Genomic DNA, 23,282 nt, shown 5'->3' with positions numbered 1-23,282 from the left:
AACATGGTATGTAAATTACACAAAGCTCTATATGGTTTAAAGTAAGCACCAAGAGCATGGTATGAGAAACTTCATAATTATCTTGTGAAGATTAGATTTGAAATGACTGGTGATAACATCAATTTGTACATGAAGACAGACAAAGGCAAAGGTATTTTGTTATCTAAAATTTTTGTTGATGATATCATATTTGGAGGTCAAGATGCTTTATGTAAGGAATTTGCAAATCAGATGAAGCAAGAATTTGAGATGTCTATGTTTGGAGAGATCAATATTTTTTGTGGGTTTGCAAGTATATCAGATGAAATATGGTATATACATCACTCAGTCAAAGTATGCCAAGGAAATATTGAAATTTTTTGGATTAGAGGATTCCAAACTAGTAAGTACACCTATGGTGACAACACACAAATTGTCAAAGAATGATGATTCAGCTGAGGTGAATCAAACATTGTACAGGTCTATGATTGGAAAACTACAATATGTTGTACATAGTAGACCTAATATTTCATTACTTGTAGGGATAGTTGGAAGATTCTTTGCTAATCCTAGGGAAAATCATTTAATGGATGTGAAGAGAATAATGAGATATCTAAAAGGAATAGAAGAGTTTGGTCTATACTACAAGAAAAATGAAAAATTTGAATTAAGAGCCTACACTGATGCTGACTGGGCTGGAAACATTGATGATAGAAAGAGCACCAGTGGAGGAGCATTTTTCTTAGGCAAGAGACTAGTAAGAAAAAAGAACTGCACCTCACAATCTACTATTGAAGCTGAATATGTTGCTACTGCTGTAAATTGTACAAACATTGTGTGGATCAAACAACTACTGAAATGAATGAAGGAAGAGATCATAGAACTTGTGACACTTTATTGTGATAATACAAGTCCTATCAATATATCAAAGAATCGAGTGATGCACATAAAGACTAAGCACATTGCAATCAAGTGTCATTACTTGAGAAAATTAGTTCTAGATAAAGAGGTGAAGATGGAATATGTTAACACAAAGGAGCAAATTGCTGATATCTTCACAAAAGCATTACATAAGGATGCTCATGAGTATATTAGAGGTAAACTAGGGATGATACCCCTATCAAAGGCTATCTAAGTAACAAGAGAATTGCCTACATCAAGCAAGCTAATGTTCATATGTTACAAATTGATGTAGTGGATCTTACTTTAGGAGCTGCCCAAAGTAATCAGAGAGCTGAAATTTAAAAATCAATCACAAGTAAGGTGATAGAGAGAGAAACTGGAGAAACTAAAAAAGCTTATATCTACATGTAAAGATGATATATCTTTGGCAATTGTTGTCAAAGAGGGAGAAAATATATTAACTAATCATTATAAGAGGGAGATAATGTTGTTGATCAAATAGGAGAACACAAGTATGATGAGGGAGATAGAGAAGAATATAAGAAAGAGGGAGAAATCCTAATCTACCTAGTAAGAGGGAGATACAAAAGAGACCTCAGAGGGAGATATAAGAAAAAATTTGTAACCTAATCAAAAGATGGAAGTTTCTGGTAGAGGGAGAAATTTTGATACATGTTTTCTTTTTGGTATTGTATTACTATTTTAACCTAGTTAGTTTGATTGAATAGGATGTTCATTAACTGATTGCTTTGGTTGATCAATTTGGTTTGCCATCAATGCCAAAGAGGGAGATTATTGAGAATGGATTGAAGAAGCTACTAATTAAAGAGGGAATTTTTCAGAGAGATTGTTGAACAAGACTGTGTTTCAATCATTGTTTTGTCACTGATGTCAAATCTTATCATTTTCTAGTTAGACAACTACTTATAAGATTCAAGTACTATCACTTAGTTGATTGATGAATAGGATTTGATCAAAATATGTAACAATAGCACCAAGAAGAATGGTTGAGTTATGATTATTTAATGAAGCACAAGAATAAATTAAGATAGTGATAACATGATGTATTGATAATTTACTTAAGGTTACAAATGTTGGCTACACTAAGAAAGATTAGAAGAACAAGTTATGTAAATCTTTTTTTACCAAACTTAATCGAGTGGATAGTAGGTGCCAAGGAAAGTTAGTGCAAGACAAGCAAAAAATTAGTTGGAGCCAAGTAAAAGAAAATTATAGTGGATGTCGAGCAAGACAGTTGATGCCAAGTAAAGTTTAGTTCATTACAAACACTATTAAACTTTAGAGGATGTCGAGTAACACAGTGTGTGTTGAGCATTAGAACATTGATAATGATGTTTTTTTGCATTATTTCAAAGATCATGGATTCGGTGAATTTGAGCAAACAATTTTATTTTATTAGATTGTGTGAACCAAATGGAAGATAAGGTTGATGAGCTAGTGGCACAGAATTCAAGATGAACCATTTTTAGGGGAATTCAAAGTGGATTCTAGGAGAAGGTTCTATAATAGATATGGAATATGGGGTAGATACATTGTATTCTACCTAATCCACCAAACTCTAAATTGGATGATAGAGAATGAGCAACAAAAGATCTTAATTTCCTATTTATAGGAATGGCTAGTCATGAAGCAAGGTCATCACCTGTGAGAACCTAAGGGAGACAAGGGGTCAAAGGGTTTTGCTTCATCAAGTTACCTTAGAGAAGAGTTTGCAATGGCATGTTAAGAAAGAAGGCTTAAAGAGATATATGCTTGAAGGGTGAACAAGCTATCAGAGCTGTAATGAGTGAAAGCCAAGTAGAATGGAGGACTAAATAGAGATCTGTAATCTGAAAATGAATTTGTAAGTTATATTAGATCAAGCCTTACTATTACTCTCTAACAATTGTATTAGCTTAGGGTAAATTCTTTGAATTAAGGTTGACCTAATAGTCATTTGTAAATCCTTTAACTGGGTGACATTCCAAGTGAATGGTCTAAAGTCCTCTAACAAGGCTCACTTCTAAGAGGGTGATTGAAATCCTTTAATAGGGTCACATTTAACAATGTGTATTATAACCTTTAATAGGGTTGGCCTTTCATAGGCAATCACTTCAGAAGAGTGAAAAGAGCAGCATGTTACTAGTGGTTTTTCCCAAATTAGGTTTCCATGTAAATCATTGTGTTATGTGTGTTGATGAATCTGTTATGTTTCATGCCTTACATTTTTGCTAGTTGATTTTATAGTAACCTACAAGTTTTAAGTGATTGCATAATCTTATGGATGTATGCATGAGTATAAATGTTTTATGGGTTTACTAAGCTATGAAAAGTTTTATTTATACATCTAGATCTTGGATAACTAATTCACCTCCCCCCCCCCCCGTCTTAGTTATTGTAAAGAATTCCAACATTTACAAACTCACTCTTTATAGTATCCACTTCTTTAACCCTAAGTACTTTCTCTAATCAATCAATGACGATAAATTCTTTACTCTTTGAATGATGAGCAATTTCTCCAACTAGGTGTAAGATGATAACTATTCCATTATAATTAGAGGTTTATAGCTCATTGTAGCACTTATAAAGGATTGAAATATTTGATTAATTTATTTATATTAGTAGAAAGAAAATGGATTCCATTAAAATCCATTTTATTTTTAATTGCAAGTTTTCCTTATCTAGCCTAAATGACCCCAAACAGAATTATATTCTTGAACCTTTTATTTATTGTTACTCCAGTATTGGATTCTTATCATGCAAGTCTAGGGTTTAACTCCCTTTGGCTAGCTTTATTTGGTTGTTTGCAAAAGCCTTAGGTCTAACTAGAAAAGCACAAGGGCTTTAGAAGACTAAATTTGTTAATAATTTCATGACAATTGAGTGAGACTTCTACATATGCTTGATGAAAATATAAATGGAATCTACTAAGAGGGGGATGCTTTTGATAACACAGTCTTTAAACTAACACCATATGCATATGGAAATAGGGTTTTTGTGCTAATTAATAAGGAAAAAGTAATCTTTATATTCAAAAGATGATAGTGAAACAAAGATAAAGACTAATAATTGTTGAGCTTTCATTTTGCATGATTCTTAATGGTAGGAATCCTTTCAAAATCCTCTCTTGAAAAGCTAATCTAGGATCAAATCCAAGGTTCTGGGTGATCTTGCGACCTACTAAAATCCACTCAATTGAAGATAAATGTATTTGTTTAGAGGGAGGCCTTTGCTGGTTCATACCAATTCAGATAAGATATGCAACTTTCTATTTTGAAAGTAACCAAGAAAAGATATATTTTTGGTATTTTATGATTTTCAATGAATGCAATCTATCAGTGAAACTATATGAATTCCTAATTTAACCGAGTGTTACCAAAGAAAATAATGAAGAAAAGATAACCATAGATTAAAGAAAATAACTTGAAAGGGAAATTCCTAATGGACATAAACCATGATATCAGCACATCTATGAGCTACATCGGTGAAAAGATCAAGAAAAAACCAATAAAAATAGGAGTCGCGCTTCCTCAAATCCACCAATCCAATTGTCGATGGGAACTTAGTAGAAACTGAGAAATGTTTCAGTTCTCATCGAATTGCAAGACCATGGAAAGTGCACTCATGCAGCGATGTAGGAACAATAGGGTGATCTTTTCTCCAACTTGGTATGTTAGCAAAATTCATCAATACACAAAAAACACTAGAACTAAAAGATTGGACAATCAAATCAACACAAGAAAACCATTGGATCCATTATTATTAATGAACAATAATTCACAAAATAACACACTTTGACAGGAATAACTGCACTTATAATGAGAGCACCAATAGAATATATATTATTGCGTCAAAATAATGGCCTAGAATATAAATTACAATCTTGAATTTATAAAAAATCTTCTACTCAATTCGTGTTGAGAGTGAGACATCTCTTGGTGCAAACATATCCTTCTAAACCAATAAAATAAATCTAATTATATATAAATTGACTCTCTAAATGATGCTAAGTAGGACTCCACCCTTGTTTATATCAATTAATGAGTGCATGAGCTTTAACATGACTTAAAACAATAAAAGAAGAAGAAGATAATATGAAGGAAGGTGCAAGAGGATCTGAGATTCATTGGAAGCTCTAAAAAATAAAGCTTAACCTTCTATGGGTGTTTTTGGGAGTTGAATTACCATCAAAATCATTTTTGGTGCATGGAAAGATCTAAATTAGGAACTCACAATTAACTATCAACATATTGTTACTTCTTCAAAATTTTTGGTGCAACTCTATAAAAAGTGCACCTTGCACACCTTGATGATAGGTTTCTAAAAAGACAAAATTTACCCAAGTATCAAAACTAAATTTCTAGCTTCTGGGTTTTCTTCCCCTATATACTAGAGTGATTTTTGGATGCTTGCTCTTGAATTTTTATATAATCTTTGTCACTTGGGTAGCATATGGAAAATCCAAAGCTTCATATTTCTCCTTTACTACCATCTGGTAATTACTAACTTTTGTATGCATTGCAACAAAATCCTCAAGTTTAGTGTCCAGTTCCAACATCACCTCTTCAGTCCTAAATGCTTGTCTGATAACTTTGTTTGACGAAGAATCTTCAAAGGTTTTACAAAACTATTGGAATACTGATTGCACTAAAATGAGTTCAGCTTTTGACTCATCATCAAAAATGTCAAGCCATGCATCATTGTAATACATGTTTGCCTTCAAAATATGCTCTTGAATTTGATCTTTCAATTTTTGTATCCCTTCATGTAATGTTTCCATTACTTTATTGTTGGCAGTTATTGTCTTGATGCAATCTTCTAATCTATCAAGCTCTTCCACCGAGTACACGTCCATGAGTGTACAATACCTCTAATCTTTTATTGATTGAAGAGCTTGAAGGTTTTTTCCCCAAGTATGTACCTCGTCAATTAGCCCAAAATCCTAGTTCAATATTGATACCAATTTAACCACAATAGACTAAATATAGTGCAATAGGTTCAAATTAGCCTCTATAATCTGTACACCTTTATCCTCAAAATTTTCATCCCATTTCTAAAATTTGCCCAAAAATGAATCCATTTGTACACTCCCCTTTTCTTCTGCATCAGCTTCAAGGATGGTCTTTGGAACCTTTAGGGGAGGAGTATTCTTCTTCTTCAATTTTCTTGTATGTGTCCTTCCCACAATGGACTCAATCTCGGCCTTCTTAGGATCTAAAGGGAGGATTCTTCTTCTTGACTACCTAGTGGCACCCTCTATTCTCCCTCTTTTGGTTCTTTTTCCTTTCTTAGAGGAGCCACTTGCTTAGTCTCTTGGACTTGAGCTTCTTTCTCATCTTGAGGTTCTGGTTGTTCAGGAACTTGATGCAATTGTTGAGATGGTTGGGCCTAATCTATTTGTTCATTTCCCTTGGTCACTCTCTTGCTCTTTTTCTTTCCCTCATCCACCCTAAAGCACTCGACTTACCTCTCATGTTGATACACCATTTCTAGCCTGACTAGAGATTGAGCAAAGAAGGTGGGTACTATAGCTTTTTCACCTTTACCCTTAACTAGGCATGTTGTAGCTTGAAAAGTAATAGCTTGAAGAACTGGATCAAGGTTGAAGGGTTTCTTGATCCATTCCCTTTTTAACTAGATTATATGCCTTGCCCTATTGTTGATATATGCATTCTTATCCCTATCAATGTTTGCATTCATGATTGGCCTATCATACATTTTGTTGTGGTTGTAAAAGGGATCCAAGACATCCTCAGTGTATTTTTGGACAACCTTAAGTGAGATCTTCATTTTTAAGGCCTTTTTTGCCAGATATAGAGTCATCCTACAATAATCCCTTATTTGGATATCACAGTCATCTATTGCATTCATCCAACAGTCCTCTATAGCATCTTCGTAAATAAACTACTTCCCTGCTAGATGCTGCACCCTTCCAATATTATCAAAGTACAAGCGAGGGGAGTTGTACTCCTCCAAGGGATATAGATCCTATTCTAAATCATAGGTCATTATATCCTATTTTTGCTTAAGCTCGAAGGGATGTATGGTGATTAACCATACCCACATCTTCTGATGTTGCTTTCTCACTTTGTCATATGTAGATGTGAGTTGCCTAGCAATCTCTAATAAGATGAGCCTATCTGATGGATATCTTGGGAGTTTCTTTGGATTTACCATAGTACCAGTTACCCTTAGGTAAGTGAATGTTTTGAACTAAATGTAGTAGGTACCAATCTCTGTGATCCTTTTTGTTGCCTCTACTGACATCCTTTTAGTATAATCACCCTCTATAAAACATGTGATTGTAAAAATAAAACCATTATTCACTATTTGGTATTCCTTGCTCTAATCTAAGGGCTTCTTCTTCACCAACTAAAGATATACTGCATAGGGCTAGACATTGGCATCTTGCATGCTCCCCTTCTTGTAAAGTCTTGGGTAGTTAATCATTCTAGCCACTAATAAATACAACATGTATGATGTCATATAGAATCTTTGATCGACTTTCTTATTGTTGAGGATAGTAGCCTAGTCTATTAGCATTTTGGTCATCTTGATGATGTCTATGAAATGGACCATCTAGATATTAAGATGTCTAGCTACTAGTAAGAACATGACTCTACTCAAAAGCATAATAACATATCTAATGTCTACCTTTTTGGCTTTGCATCCCATTGGTGTTCTATCAATAAAAATGATGATTGTATAATCTATGTGGCCTCCTTTTTTTTCTCTCGATATCATCTTTCTACTTGATCATAGGTTATCTTGACATACTGATCGACTCTTAGGAGATGGAATACTTTCTCAATATTCCTAGGTCTAAGGTCTAGGACTATCTCCCCTGTAATGCTATTGATAACATTCTCTTTAGGTACATAGTTCTTTGCTAATGCCATGATATGTTCAAAAGATTGCACAAATGTGGGATGTGATGCCACATTCACTAACTCTGATATGATAAGTGTTGATACCATCACATACCTCTCTTTAGGCTTATTGCAGATTGTGAGGAATGCATTCCAATCAATATGACCAAGTTTGGTGTCTCTAATCTCGGAGTGTCCATCTTGGAAATGTGATTTCTTTAGTGTACCTTATAATTTGAACACTATAGGATTTGGAGCAATCTTTTATAAAAGCAAGGATGATGAGGATGCCATTTTATCTGCACAAAAGAAAGATATTAGTCAGATGAGTCAAAAATCTAACTCCAAACCCTAATTATTAGAAAACCTAACCCAAAACACCAAACAATGAAATATCAACTTAAAATCCCCCATTAAGGCACTGATATACAATTTAGCTCACTCAATGTGCTAAGTGCACTAAATAGTCTTAACTAGTCTATTTTAGCACATGTGCGCACCCTGGTGAGGTGCACACATATGTTGTGGTAGTGCATTTCAAAAAGGGGACTTATGTTCCCTTTCATTTCTTTTTTAAGGGTGTGCACATGCACACCTTTATGGTCTGCACATGTGTACGCCCTTATATATTTAGTGTAAGGCACTTTAACCATGCACTTGTTTAAGTTTTCAAAAGGGAAAGATGTGCACATGCACACCTTGAATAGGTGCACATGTGCTCACCTTTCAACACTTAAGTGCTTTAGGTTTCAATGTGTCAAACAGCTTTCAAGTTCCTAGATAGTCAAAATTTTAGAATCTCAAATCGTCAAGTTCAATGTGTGTATGGTATATTCATTTCCTTTGACATTTCAAGATATAATCTATCATGAGCTAGAACAACTCGGAAATAATCCTTCTCTCCAACATTCCATTCATTAGGAATCCTTGTACATCATGTGTATTAATCATTGTTTAACTAGATGAGAGAATCTATTTAGAGGGCTCTTGCCAAGTTATCATATTTGTATTTTAGGTCTTGAATAATCTTTTGAATCCCACTTCATAGAACTTTCCTATTTCCATTTGATTATTCTATTAAGAAATTTGTATAAGTCTTGGATAGCTATTTTGGAGAGCATATCCCTATTGTAAGATTATCTTTTTCAGACCTTTTGGAATCTTTCATTCTTAACACCATCTTTCCTTTTTCTTGTTTTCTTTCTATAGCTTGACCATACTTGAACTATGTGGCCTAGGAATTGGTGTTGCTTCTCAGATTCTTTCCTTAGCTTGATAACCTCTACATTCCTCTTTTAAGAACTTTTGGAAACTCTCACGTCAAACAATGATTTTAGAAATTCCTTGAAAAGACCTCTTGTCTGAACCAACAATTTTTAGAGTATCCCTTGCTACCATCAAGCTTGATTTAAAAACACCAAGGTAGTCAATCTTTTAAATTTCCCAAGTGTTGAGAGCTATTGATCTACAATAATGATTTCAAGACTATAAGCCCTTTATGACTAAAATTAATATCTATATAAGAAACAAAATCATTTGAATGCTTTGACAAATAAATAACTCTTCCTAAAAGTCGAAACCACAAGAAGTGATTTATGAAATGTGTCAAGAATGAGTCTTGATTGCACCTTACCCTAGACTGACATGACTTTGAAAGAAAATAGACATCTGAAAGAAAAAACACAAATGAAAGAAAACACACTTGAAGACAATAAACACACTTGTAGATTTTATTTTATTTTTGAAATGTTTTTTGCTTTTAGGCCTCAAAGTAATATTTTAGGAACTGGCCATTGATAGGAAATGGGAGCAATTCCCCTTGTAAGGAACTCAACCTAAAAGTGTTTTCTCCCAAAATCTCCACAATTTGATAAGGGCCAATCTACAAGCGTTGAAACTTAGTGTGACTACCCAACTTTTCTATCACCTTATTTCATAGGAGAATAAGGTTAGATATTTTGAAAGATTTTATCATGGCCTTCTTGTCAAACCACCATTTGATGACAGCCTAATGTTTCACCATATGCTCCAAGGCTATTATTCTTTTCTCATCCAACTCCAAGAGATTCATTAATCTGATCTGAACTCCATCTGTATCCTCAACATATCCCTTCATAAATTTCAATATTGGACTCCTAAGATTAAGTGGGAACATTGGCTCTTATCTATAGATGAGTAAATATGAGGATGTTCCCAAAGCATTTTTAATCCTCACTCTATTTGTCCATAATGCATATTTACACTTAGTGTGCCAATCTTTCAAATTTTCTTCTAGCAATTTATTTATCACCATCATCAAGTTCTTACTTGTGGACTCAGCCACACCATTCCCTTGGGTATAGTAATTTAAAGAGAACTTGATTATAACCTGATTATCTAGTGCCCATTGATTAAGGATGATTGATGCAAATGATGATCCATTATCACATACTAGGAAGAATGCCATACCAAACCTTGTGACAATGTGTTCTTCCAAGAAATCTGTAACCACCTTTGCCATGCAATTTCTAAAAGTTTTAGCTTTTATCCAGCATGTGCAATAGTCTGTAGCATGTGAGGATGAGCATATGTCCTATTGATGATGGTGGGTTTACTAGACCAATAAAGTCCAACCCCCTCTTAGCAAAAGGGCATACCTCGAACACTGGTTGCAATTGCATAGCTAAATGCCTCTCTCTATTTGCACTTGTCTGACAAATATGGCAAGAATGTACATGTTCAAATGTATCCTTAAATATGGTAGGCCAAAAATAACCAGATCTCAAAATGATATGTGTTGTAACTTCTGTTGATCCATGTCCTACACCATATCTATCATGAAACTATTCCAAAACCTCTTTCACTTCTTCACATCCCAAGCATTTCAAATAAACTCCTTCAATTTTATTTTGAAAATTTTCCTATCTTTCAACATGTAGGATTCACACTTCATCTTGTGTCCTCTATGCTGGAAACTATTCATCCCATTGGGGTATTGGTTTTGCAAAAGATAGTAAACAATATCTTGATACCAAACATTAGCGATTATTCCTTGATCAATATCTACTTGAGATACCATGATCTTTTGTTGATTATTAGTACTGATTTCATCATCAAATCTAATTTCATTATAATTAACAATCTCATTATTAGCTATGATCTTGGTTAATCCCTATCCTCTTACCAAATTTATTGGTTGAATCTCCAAGTCAAACTCTTTCAATATAGCCATCCATTTTCCTCGTCTCTCACCTAGTTCATTCTACATGAGCAACATCTTGGCCATAGGAGTAGGCATAATTGCATATATCTTGCTTCTAAGAATGTAATGGTGAAACTTCTTAACTACTTTTATCAATGTGAAAGACTGTTTGTCAAGATTAGAATAGTTCAACTCAACGTTCTTGAGTGGGTAACTCATGAATGCAATTTGCCTCTCATCCTCTTTGTCTTTCTTTTGAGTAAGAATCCAATGTATCAATATTCTAATGCAAATGAATATATTTTGAATGGTAAATCATAATTCGGACTTAAAAGAACTAAGGCTATAGAGATTGCTACTTTGGTGTCTTCAAAAGATTTCTTTATATCAAGAACCCATTCAGTTTTTTCTCCTTTCTTGAGTAGATCATTAAGAGGATGTACTATCTTAACAAATCAATTAATAAAATTACGTACAAAATTGATTTTAAAAAAGAAATATTTCAGCTCTTTACACTTATGAGGGGGTGCCAGATTAAGAATGGCCTCTATCCTTTTAGGATCAATAGATATCCCAACTTCAAAAATAATATGACCAAGAAGCTTTTCTTTAGTGACCCTAAATGAACACTTTTTTGGATTCAATGATATACCATACCTTTGACATTGTTTGAACACTTGCTACAAGTCCACAATATGAGTACTCCTTTCTTTTGAAAAGATTGTAAGGTCATCCATGTAAATGACTATGCATTTGTTTATCATCCCTTTAAATGCTTCGTCCATCCCTCTTTGGAATGTGGCTCCCATGTTGATCAGTTCAAAATGCATCCTTTAGTATGCAAAGGTTCACCATTTTGTTGTCAATGTAGTCTTCAACCTATCTTCTTCATCTACCATCACTTGAATGTATCCAGAATATACACCTAGAAAAGACATCAATTTAGACCCATTCACAATTTGTAACACTTCATCGAGCGAAGGCATAGGGTAGTTATCCTTTTGAGATGCTAGGTTCAAATTTTGAAAATCCACACAAAGGAAAATTTCTCTAGTCTTTTTCCTTACTAGGACCAAGTTAGCAACCCATGTAGAGTCTCAAATTGTAAAGATAATTTTAGCATTAAGTGACTTTTGTACTTCTTTCATTATTACAAGCTAAATTATGGGATTCAGTGGTCTTTATTTTTTATGAGAGGGTTTTGTATTTGGTTTCAATGGAATGTCACATCTAATGATTTCAAGATCATACATTTTGAGTTCTTCATAACTCCAAGAAATGACATCTTTATACTCCATAAGCAATTGAAGCATACTTTTTCTTTCTTTATGGTTACAAGCCTTTCTAATTCTGAACATCTTTGGATCTTCTTTCATGCCTAAATTATATGAATCACATTCTTAGCCCCTTTTTTATTAACATTCATTTTACTATGTGTTGATTCATCTCAATCAAAGATGCATTCTAACTTTACCATCCCCTTGGGAATAATATTGGTCTTCAAATTTATAACTATTTGTTTTTATTGTTGACTTTGAATATCCCCAGTCAATTCAATGATATTATCAATTTGGGGTTTTGGATGAATGACCACTGAGGTCCAACCTTGGCTAATTACAAAATGTCTCCTCCTTTTGATTTTGATCATTCTAGGTGGAGGATTGGATAAATCCCTGCCATTTGAAGAAGTGTCACTATATGACACATTAAAATCTTCATTTTCTTCTTCATAGATCTCAACCAACTCAGATGTGCTTGTAGAACTTAAAATTTCCTTTTGTACCTCATTTGGTATTTGGTCATTTTTCACTTGCATTATTTGAGTGAGTACCTTTGCTACTGCTTCTTGACAATGTGAGCATTCAAATCTCAAATGTCTAACTTTGCGTAACCTATAGAATATCGACAAAAGAAAAATATTTGGGTTCACTTCCTCTCCTAAGTATTATAAGTTTGCAACAATATTTTCTATAAATTGAGTGACAAGTTCCTCTTTTGGAGTAGCAATCGTAGATTATTTATTCAAATGGTCAGTTTTCTCAACTATATTTATGTCAAGAGACATTACTTTATAAGAGCCTAACTCAGCTTGGAAAAATACTACCTCATTTGGTGCATTATATTCTATGATCATTATTTTCACTTTTGGCTAAGTATCTCTCTTGATCTGATTATTCAGTCCCTTCCAAGGTAGCCATAACTGAGTAAAATTAGTTGAAAACTATCCTCTCAAGCACCTTGTCCATTCGCTACTTAGCAATAATCCATAAGTTTTAAGGATTTCAACCACAAGTATGTCTATAATGTCTTGAATTCACAAGTCTATAGTCAGCTATATTCTAACATATTTCAATACCTTGATAATCTTTACTTTTGTCTTGTTGAGTTGTATCGCTATCTGATTTGAGGGTTGAGGAGTGACTCCCAGCCTTTGAGCTATCGAAATTGGCATGACATTGCAAGAAGCTCCTAAATCTATAAGAAAATTGTGCAGGTAATTTTCAAAATTTTTGAGACTAAGTAAGAAAGGAGGCACTTCATCCTTGTCTTTATACATTGTAGGCATTGCCTCAAAAGTATTAACTTGTTGTGATGCTTTCTTTTGAGGGACTGTGTTCGCATTTGGTGTTGCCTTTTCATAATCTAGAGCCTACATCACTGGTTAGGATAATTTTGTAGCATATCAAACATGGAAATGTTAGCCTTAGTTCTCTTTAGATCTTCCATAATATTATACTTTTATGTTTCCCACATAGGATTCTTCAAGATTGTAGGTACGTTCCCTTGATTTTGGTTTTGTTGCCCAACATAGGGTGCTTTGGTAGGTATTAGATTTTTACTAGCTCTTGCATCGAGAGGTTTTGGATGAAAGGTAGGAGGAATCCCATTAGTCATAGTTTCACTTTGGTTATGCAAATTGTAGGTATTCCAATTATTATTTTGAAAAGCTAGATCTCTTCTAGTTGAGGATCTGATTCTTGACTGAATGGAAAAGTGAGTTCTTCACTAGCTGGTTGTTCCATTTAATGATTTTGTGGAGAATCATAAGATTCTAACACCATAGCATTGTACTGCATAGGAGACTCATTATCATTTCCTTGTGAATTTTGGTTCATCTCTTGGCTTCCATTGATATATAAGCCACCATCATCAGGTACATTCTAATTATTGTCTTACTAGTAGATGTCCACATACTGAGCATTAGTGTTGTTATTATCTACAAGAATTCTTCCATTACTAGGATGAGTGTTCCATTATCAATTATGTCTTTAGAAACCATTGTTGCAATTAGGAGGATTGAAATTGTTCCCTCCATTGTTGTTTCCTACATTGTTGTTTCTGCTGAAATTGTTATTGTAGTTCTCACCATAATTGTTGTTGTTGTAAGGACTAGAATTGGTTATCTAAAAGTTGTTATTCTATCCTTATGAAAACCTTAAATTAGTAAGCTCATTGGTAATTTGAGACATGGTCTTCTTCATTTGACCAAGCTTAGATGCAACACTTTTTTCTGCTTTAGTGGATGCAATTACCTTTTGCTCAAAGAAAGAAACTTTTGGAGGTCCATATCCTAGTTATGTTATAGCTAGAACTTGTGGAGTGGGTGCCTACTATAATGGAATTATATTCATTGGTATCAATTTTCTAGGCATCACCGGTGCACCAACAAGATATTTTGGTATTATTGTAATAGCTTGAGTTGGGGCCATCAATCCTCCTCCATTAGAATTGGCTTGTTTGGTGAAGGTAATTGCATTCAAGAATATTTTTCCAATGTGCCAATATTTGTAGTAGGAAGTCTTCTTAGGAAAATAGATGTAATATGGTCCATAGCATTTAGATAAATCTAAATCGCGACTTCAACCAATATAGTGTATGGCATTTTCAGCTTGTGGTATGCCATATGAAAGTGGTAATTGAAGCCTGAAACTTTTTTAGTTGGGTCTGTTTTGATTGATATAAATTGATGATGTATCATAGCTAGGCTGATGAAAGTTTTAAATTGTTCTACAAACAATTTTTTGAAAGTGTCCCGATCTCTAATGCATCCAGGTAGAAAATTAACATACCAATTAAAGGAAACTTTTCCTAGTGAGTATGAGAATAAGCAAAGAACCACATTCTCATTAACAATTTTCTTTTGGTTTCAAATTTATTTGAATAACTTGGTGTGATCTTCAGCTATTCTTTTCTTGTCATAGATGAACCTTGGGCAAAATTTCTCAGGATTCTAAGGAAGGTCATTGATAGCACTTGTCAAGTTGATTGGTGAGTCTACAATGTTCACAAAAAAGGCCATCAATGGAGGATTTGGTGGAATGATAGGTGGTTGGTTTAGAGGTGAAACTAAGGAAGATGACAAAATGTTGAATGGAAGTGGTAGAATTCTAAGAAATGCTTTGTCACTACGAGGCTTACGAAAATTACTAAGTTCTAAGAAATCTGGCTCACTATATAAAGATCTTAAAGCTCACTAAAATGAGGATGTTGGATTAGGATCTTTTAGGTTGCATTCATTCTGGAAAAGGTTCACCTTTGCAGAACCACACTTTCTCAAAAATAGCACACCTTTGGCACCTGCGCACCTTGTGAACCTTCTAACAATTTCAGAGGGAAAAATTTATGAACTTTCAAAAACTTTAGAATTTTAAAATACTGAGTTTTTTTTCTATTCCAAATGGTATGAGGCCCTCCTTCTAGAACCACTTCTATTGAGCTGTCATTTTGCACGATGCTTAACGACATGATGAATCCTTTCAAACTCCTCTATTGAAAATCTAATTTGGCATCAACTCCAAGGTTTCAAGTGATCTTGTAACCTATTGAAATCCATTCAATTGAAGATAAATGAATTTTTTCATAGGGAATCCTTTGCTGGTTTGAACCAATTTGGATAAGATATGTAACCTGTTGCTTCAAAAGTAACCACAAATGGGATTTTTTTTAGTATTTTTGTTTTTTAATGAATGCTATCTATCAATGCAACTATATGAATTTATAATTTAACCAAGTGTTAGGAAAGAAAATAATGAAGATAAGATAACCAAAGATTAAAGAAAATAATTTGAAAGAGAAATTCCTAACAAACATAAAGCACTATAACAACACATCTGTGAGTTAAATATTGAAAAGTTTGGATAGGAAACCAATGAAAATAGGAGCAATGCTTTCTCAAATATACTGATGCAATCGTCAATGGAAACTTAGTAAAAACCAAAAGATGTTTCAATTCTCATTGAATCACAAGGCCACAAAAAGTGCACTTATGCAAGAAAAGAAGCTATGTAGGAATAATAGGGTGATCTCTTCTCCAACTCGATATGTTAGCAAAATTTGTCAAAACATGACAAACACTAGAACTAAAATATCACACAATCAAATCAACACAAAAAAACCATTGGCTCCATTATTATTCATTAAGAAGAATTCACAAAAATACCATGCTCTGACAAGAATAACTACACTTAGGAGTAGAGTACCAAAAGCATATATTATTGCATCAAAATAACATCCATGAATAAAAATTAGATTCCTAAATTTATAAGGAATCTTCTCCTCAATTTGTGTAGAGAGTGAGAGATCTCTTGATGCAAACTTATGCTTCTAAATCAATAAAAAAAATCTAATTATATACAAACTAACTCTCTAAATGGTGCCAAGTAGGACTCCACCCTTGTTTATATCAATTAATGGGTGCATGAGCCTTTACATGACTTAAAACAATAAAAGAAGAAGAAGATAAGAAGAAGGAAGGTTCAAGACGATATGAGAGTCATTGGAATCTCTAAAAATGAAAGCTTAATCTTCTTTGAGCATTTTTGGGAGTTGAAGGGTATGTGCAGGATCATGGTGAACCAAACCATGGGCTTAAGTGGTAGTGAAAAACCAACAAATCAGGGTTATGTCAACTTGACAGTTATGGACTTTATGTCAAAAAGTTGTAAGAAAATAATCTATATGAAATTCAATGTACTTTCTAAACTACTAGGCCCTATCTGGAGAAAAAATAATTGATTGGTCAAAAGTTTGGATTTTAATGCAGTACTACAAAAATTTTAGGTTGAAATAAAAAAGTAGGTGTATGTCTAACCAACTTAATCAAAATTAAATGATAATATTTTTATAATATAATTATCAATATAAAAAGTACACTCATGCTCGAATGTGACGCATATTTTTGGGTATTTTTAATCCAAATAAATAATTAAATATGAATTTTCTACTAAAACTTTTTCGGAAAAAAAAACTCTCGTATTTGACCACCTTAACTAATAATTTTTTTTACCAAATTTAAATTTATTTTTTTCTTATACTAGGCGAAGCATAGAATGTGACACAACTTTTGGATTTAAAAAATGTTACACCGTTTCAAAGTTATAGTTATTTTTCAATCAGTATGTCAATCAACACTTTACAATAATCTTCATTGAAAATTAACTAATAAATAATTATCGAAATCAAAATTTGATAGCAATTATATCGATGGAATCTCGAGAGTGATATAAAAAAACCCTTTTCGTTTCATTCAATTTTGATGAAAATAACATTGTCAGATGGTTACTTGGAGTCTGGGTGTCAGTGAAACCCTTCTCAAACACGTTAATTGGGTTGATTGAATAGTCTTGGTAAATGTCAAACCTAATCAGATATTCGATTTCAAATTAGGTATCCGATTACATCTAGAAATTTTCCACACCAAATTGGACGAAAATTTGAGAGAGGATATTTCTTTCAATTTTAAATTTGGAGGGAGGGAAATTTGAGAGGAAATAAGTTTAAGAGGGAAACTTTAGACTATTTTAGAGGGAAATTTATTTTGGAAAAGTGAAGACATTGATATTATTATTATTATTATATATTATAATTATTATAATTATTATTATATTATAGTAATATGTATGATTATTATTATTAAATATAATATAGTAATATATATGATATATATTATTACTATTAAATATATATAGTAATATTATATGACTAAATTATTATATATAATAATATATATGGTTATTATTATTATTAAATCTATAATCTTGTAACATATATGATTATTATTGTTATATAATCAAATAATATATTGTTATTATATTAAAATATACAATATTATAAAATTATTAAATATAATATTGTCATAAAATGCATCATTTCGATGCATTTCATGACAACATATGTCCCTAGGGCCCTTAGTGATGTCTTTCGATGCATTCTCAATGGGAGCCTAGGGGTCCGAGGGATATAGAATGTCATAGAATGTGTCGAAAGGGCTCATAGGTCATCTTATGACCCCCTTTAACCCATATAAATGACTATAATATGTCCCTAGGGGTCCTAGGACTCCTAGGGACATATGTCATCATGGAACATGTCGAAAGGGATCATAGGTCATCCTACAACCCCCTTCAACCCATATAAACAATTGTAATATGTCCCTAGGGGTCCTAGGACACCTAGGGACATATGTCATCACAAAAATGCGTCAAAAGGGGTCATAGGTCATCCTGTGACCCCCTTCGAACCATATACAAGATTGTAATATGTCCCTAGGAGTCATAGGAGCCCTAGGGACATATGTCATCATAGAATGCATCGAAAGGGGTCATAGGTAATCCTATGACCCCCTTCAACCCATATAAATAATTGTAATATGTCCCTAGGGGTTCAAATGTCATCATGGAATGTGTCAAAAGGGGTCATAAGTCATCTTGTGACCCCCTTCGACCCATACAAAAGATTCTAATATATTCCTAAGGTTCTTAAGACCCCTAGGGACATATGTCATCATGGAATGTATCAAAACCCTTCGACCCATATAAATGATTGTAATATGTCCCTAGGGGTCATAGGACCCCTAGAGACATATGTCATCATGGAATGTGTTGAAAGGGATCTAAAGGGGTCATAGGTCATCCTATGACCCCCTTTGACCCATATAAATGAATCTAATATGTTCCTAGGGGCCCTAGGACCCCTAGGGACATATGTCATCATGGAATGTGTCAAAAGGGGTCATAGGTCATCATATGACCCCTTTCGAGCCATATAAACAAATATAACATGTCCCTAAGGGTCTTAGGAACACTAGAGACATATGTCATCATGGAATGTGTTGAAAGGGGTCATAGGTCATCTTATGACCCCCTTTGACCCATATAAATTATTCTAATATGTCCCTAGGGGTCGTAGGACCCCTAGGGACATATGTCATTATGGAATATGTTGAAAGGGGTCATAGGTCATCCTAAAGTCCTCAATTTCCTATTGATGTTGATACACTATTTCCAACCTAATTGGAGATTGAGCAGGGAAGGTGGGTACTGTAACTTTTGCACCTTTACCCTTAATTGTAGTGCAGGAGCATCTTGGGTTTCCCTGCAAACTTGGACTTTTTTTCTTTTTACCTATTGGTGTTGAGTAATCCTTTGGATGCCAAGTTCCTATTAGTGTCGAGTGATCCTTTGGGTGATGAGTTCATAGTAGCTACCAAGTGATTACTTTGGATGCCAAGCTCATGTAGATATCGAGTGCTTGTTTCTATGAAGTCTTCATTTGTTGAGTTATCTATGTCTGGTTCTAGCTTGGGCTAACTTTTCTTGCATTTAATTTTGGTATAGGTAGTTAACATCTATTATGGGTCAACTTGTGGCTTTCCTTTTTTCTAGAATCTTCTATAAGCCATTTTGGCTAGTATTCAAAGAGGTCTAGGTTAAGTTAGGAGTCAATCAGTGAGTAGAGGAAGTGTGGAGTAGAACTAAAAAGTGTGAATTTTTTGTTGGACCTTTAAATGTGAATATATTTGTATTTGGTTGTAACCTAGAAGGCCTTATAGTTGGGCATGTATGCTGATTATTTGATGAATCAATAAAGCTATATGCTCTCTCTCTCTCTCTCTCTCTCTCTCTCTCTCTCTCTCTCTCTCTCTCTCTCTCTCTCTCTCTCTCCCCTTGGTGTTGTTCTTGAGTTGTATTTTCCATTGTGTTAACTCTTGCAGGTTTATTAGGATAGTTGGGTGTGCACTAGGTCCTAGTTGTCTCACTTTCTCCCTGCGTTAGGCAGTATCAAAACTTGAGGTTCATCCTTGTAGTGATTGGATTGTGTAGAACCCTATTTCAAATTTGGTTGTAGGGTTGCAGATCTATGGATTTGACCTATAACTTGTAGAGGGTTATGATCTTGTAGGAACCTAATTTGTAAAGATGGTTTGAGGTAGAGTAAATGTTGATAATGCATTATTGCATATATTGAAACATATTGTAGCCAGATTAGATGTTGTGGAGACAACCCAATGGAGAGGAGCACATCTTGATGATGTAAATGATGATGAGGTAGTAGCACCTACCCTAATCCAGAACCTGAGGAAGACCTAGGTGAAGCTAGATTGTTGGGAGTATTGTCTAGAGTGAATTCAAAGCCTACTATGAAAGTTGTTCCTTATGATGGAAAATTGGATACCAATGATGTGTTGGATTGGATCTCTAATATGGAGAATTTTGTACAGTATGAAAACACTCTAGATAATAGGAAGGTCAAAAAAATTTTTAGAAGGTTAAAGGGTCATGTTTCACTATGGTGGGAGCATTTGCAAACTGATAGACAAAGGAGAGAAAAGGAGAAGATCAGAACTTGGGTGAAAATGGTGAACAAGGTAAAGAAAAAATTCCTTCCTATTGATTACCAAGTTAGATTGTTAAGAAAGATGCAAAATTTGAGGCAAAAAGACATGAGTGTGAAGGAGTATACTGAGGAATTCTATAGATTGGACATTAGATCTAGACATGTGGATGATGATGTTGAGAAAATTGCTATGTACATAAATGGACTTAGATCTGGAATTCAAGATGAGATAAGTTTTGTGAAATTGGAGAGTGTGGAAGATGCATATCAATATTCCTTGAAATTTGAGGGGATCTTGACAAAGAAGCATGAACAAAGAAAAAAGAGATAGAGGTGGTAGATCCTAGAGAGGTAGAGGTAGATCTTATGGTGAAGGTGGCAGATCTGATAATTTTGTGGAAGATAAGGGCAAATATAAATGAAAGAATGATGAAAAAGATAAAACTAAGTGGAAAGGTGGTAGTTCATACCAAGGAGGTACTGGTTCTTAAAGAGGAAGAGGTAATTCTTATTCTAGAGGTGGTTTTCATGGTAATTGTTTTAGAAGTGGTAAAGAGGGACATATATCCTTTGAATCTAGATCCTCTAAAAGTGGAAAGGGTAATAGGAATGTTGCGATTAAAGGAGATGATGAGGGTTCACCAAGTAGACTTGATGCTGGAGAAAGTTTAATAGTGAGAAGAACCTTATGTAATAAGGGAAGTGATGAGAAATTTTTTTTAAGGAGAAGTCCTTTTAGGACAAGATGTAAGATGGCTAGAAAATGCTTCAAAGTAATCATTGATAGTGGAAGTTCTACAAATTTGGCATCAGAAGAGCCAGTTACATAGTTGCAATTGCAAAGGCTAAAACATCCTAAACCCTATCACATTTCATGGATCAAAGATGAGCATAAGATATTGGTAAGTGAACAATGCCTTGTGAAGTTCAATATTGGACATTAATTTGATGAAGTTTTGTGTGATATTGTGCCTATGGATTGTTGTCATATTTTGTTGGGTAGACCTTGGCAATATGATAGATATGCTATACATGATGGAAGATTGAATCAATTTACACTTTGGGTGAATGGGAAGAAAAAAATATTATTTCCTTTTATTGAAATTCTATATGAAATTAATTGTACTACTATGAAAATTTTCATGGTTAATGGAAAACAATTTGAAAAAGAAATGAAGAAGAATCAAGTCTGTTTTGCTATACTTCCTAGAAGACTGAGTGTTGATAGTAATGATTGAGTGACAGATGATAGTAGTGATTGAGTACCAATAGAAATTATAGAATTGTTGAATGAGTATAAGGATATTTTTTCTAAGGATATTCCTGATGATTTATTGCCAATGAGAAGTATAAGTCATTGTATGGATCTAATTCCTAGAGCTATTTTTCTGAATAAAGCACCATATAGATTGACACCTACAGAGAATGAAGAACTTAATAGACAAGTGCATGAGTTATTGAAAAAAGGTTTGATTAGATAAAGCTTGACTCAATTTTTGTACCTACTATATTAACACCTAAAAAGAATGGAGAATGTGTACTAATTCTAGAGCTATTAACAAGATAATAGTGAAATATAGGTTTCCTACGTCTAGGATGGATGACATAATGGATTTTTTGAGTGGAGAAAATTATTTTACCAAGATTTATTTGAAGAGTGGCTATCATTAGATTAGAATTAGTGAAGGTGATCAATGGAAAACTACTTTCAAGACAAATGATGGTTTGTATGAATGGTTAGTTATGCCTTTTGGTTTGACTAATGCACCTAGTACTTTCATGAGGTTGATGAATGAAGTTTTGAAAATATTCTTGGGTAAGTTTGTGATTTTTTATTTAGATGATATTTAGATATTCAATAAGAATAAGGAAGAACATCTTGAGCATATTATACAAGTATCGCAGAGATTGAAAGAGGAAAAGTTGTTGATTAATCTAAAAAAGTGTTCTTTAATGCAAGAGGAGATTGTGTATTTTTGATTTGTAATTTTAGGCAATTGATTGAAGATGGATCCTAAGAAGGTTAAAGAAATTTTGGAATGGCCTACACCTAAGAATGTGGGTGAGGTAAGATCATTTCATGATTTCACTAGTTTTTATAGGAAGTTGATAAGGAATTTCAGTTCTATTTGTAATGCTATGACTGAGACAATGAGAGGAGACAATAAGGAATTCAAGTGGACACATGGAGTTGAGAAGAGTTTTGAGACTTTGAAACAAAAGGTTTTTTAGTTACCTATATTAGCTTTGCCTAATTTCAATAAGGTATTTCAAGTTTAATTTGATGCTAGTGGTAGTGCAATAAGAGCTATATTAAGTCAATAGGTAAGCTTGTTGCTTTCTTTAGTGAAAAGTTGAATGATACTAAAATGAAGTATTCTATGTATGATCAAACATTTTATGCTATTTTTCAAGTATTGAAGAAATGGAGAAATCATTTGATACCTAAGGATTTTGTGTTGTATACTAATCATAAAGCTTTACAATACTTGGGAAGAAAACATAAATTAAATCAGAGACGTATGAAGTGGGTTGAGTACTTGCAGAGTTTCACATTTGTTATTAAGCATAAGAGTTGAGTTGCTAGTAGAGCTACTAATTCATTGAGTAGAAGGTGTTCTTTGTTGACTAAAATGAAGGTTGAAGTTCTTGGTTTTGATAAAATGAAAGAGTTGTATGATGTTTATCCTAATTTTTCTGAGGCATGGAGAGCGTGCAGAGCACCAAATCTGACA

Source organism: Cupressus sempervirens, chromosome 3, assembly GCF_028749045.1.
Source record: "Cupressus sempervirens isolate cs-2001-9-10 chromosome 3, ASM2874904v1, whole genome shotgun sequence".
Classification (NCBI taxonomy): Eukaryota; Viridiplantae; Streptophyta; class Pinopsida; order Cupressales; family Cupressaceae; genus Cupressus; species Cupressus sempervirens.
The sequence above is the reverse complement of the archived record's forward strand: the minus strand, read 5'-3'. Positions refer to the sequence as shown.